A 1976-nucleotide genomic window follows, 5' to 3' on the forward strand; every position below is an offset into this window, starting at 1 on the left:
ATCACCTGTTCTATGGAAACATGGTAGGAACCAGTGAATCCACAGGTCAGACATTTAACATTAGATCCCACAGAGGGACGGACAGCAGGACGAGAGAACAATAAACACTATTTATAGACCATAATGCTCTCAGACACACAAGTACACACACACACGCACACAGAAACCTCACTCTACGTGTGTGTGTGTGTGTGTGTGTGTGTGTGTGTGTGTGTGTGTGTGTGTGTGTGTGTACGTGTTGTTCACAAACATGCTTTAATATGACCTAATATCCTGTGACAATACAGTATTTGTACTGTGGACAGTTAAATGAGGACGTACTGTACTATGATGTACTTTATGAAGATGCAAATCCATGGTGCTTTTATTTTGAAAGCAGAATTTGGACGTGTGAATACAGAATGAGGGACAGTTGGCAGGACGTGAATCCAGTTATCTGTTGATCTACAGATCAGAACGATGACACGAGCGTCAGCGCTGAAAACAAAATGAAAAAAAAAACAAACAAAACACGACCTTAAAATCAAAAGTCACATTGAGTTTGTGGATTTGGAGAATTGTTACACCTGTTATATGATTACCTGCTGTACTGTGACGTACTGCGACATGCCAATCTGACCTACTGTTCTACCACTGTGTTACTACAGTATAAAATGACATTCTATGCCAAGACTTAAAATACTATGACCGTATACAGTAACATGCTGTACTGTATAATGCTATACTATGCCCTGCTGTACTATGCCCTGCTGTACTATGCCCTGCTGTACTATGCCCTGCTGTACTATGCCCTGCTGTACTATGACATACTGTACTATGGCCTGCTGTACTATGCCCTGCTGTACTATGCCCTGCTGTACTATGACATACTGTACTATGGCCTGCTGTACTATGCCCTGCTGTACTATGCCCTGCTGTACTATGACATACTGTACTATGGCCTACTGTACTATGACATACTGTACTATGCCCTGCTGTACTATGACATACTGTACTATGCCCTGCTGTACTATGACATACTGTACTATGGCCTACGTACTATGACCTACGTACTATGGCCTAATTGTTGGGTCTCTGTAGATGAAGAGCTTGGTCTGTAGCAGCTCTATATGGAAAGTGTCCTGAGACAACTTCTGGCGCTATACAAATAAAATGGAATTGAATTGAATTACTATGCTATGACCTACTGTACTATGACCTACGTACTATGACCTACTGTACTATGACCTACGTACTATGGCTGTTTATACTGTCGCATGCTATACTATGACAGGGTGTACTCTGAGATTTTTTGCTATACTATGACCTACTGTACTATGACCTACTGTACTATGACCTACTGTACCATGATTACTATTCTGTGACATACTATACTGTTTAATGCTTACTATGACCTACTCTCCTGTGACATATTATACTCTGAGATTTTGTATTGTACAATGCTGTACTATGACCTACTGTACTATGGCTATTTATACTGTGACATGCTATACTATGACACAGTATACTCTCAGAATTTGTACTACATAATGTTATACTATGACTTGTTAAATTGTGACATGTATCATATAATGCTGTTATTACCTATAATACCCTGACATATTATACTGTTATATTCATGCTATACTATGACCTACTATACTATGACAGATTTTGTACTATATATTGCTATACTATGCTATACATATTTTCCTGTGACATGCTGTACTATCATGCTATACTAAAACATACTACACTACTGTATTATACTGACGTTATTATACTGTGGCTATTCTACAGTCACTTACTGTGATCTGCATTTACATTTCATGACTTATATAGTGTATGTTACATGGTGTACTGTGAGTGTTGTTCATGTGCACCTTGATCACAGAACGGACGACCAATCCAATTAATCGACTGCTAACTTTTTCCTTCCTTTCTAAATGTCTTTATATTCTCCATTAGCAAACAGGAAAACATCAGTCATTTTGTTT

This window comes from Chaetodon trifascialis, chromosome 8 (assembly GCF_039877785.1).
Source record: "Chaetodon trifascialis isolate fChaTrf1 chromosome 8, fChaTrf1.hap1, whole genome shotgun sequence".
Classification (NCBI taxonomy): domain Eukaryota; kingdom Metazoa; phylum Chordata; class Actinopteri; order Chaetodontiformes; family Chaetodontidae; genus Chaetodon; species Chaetodon trifascialis.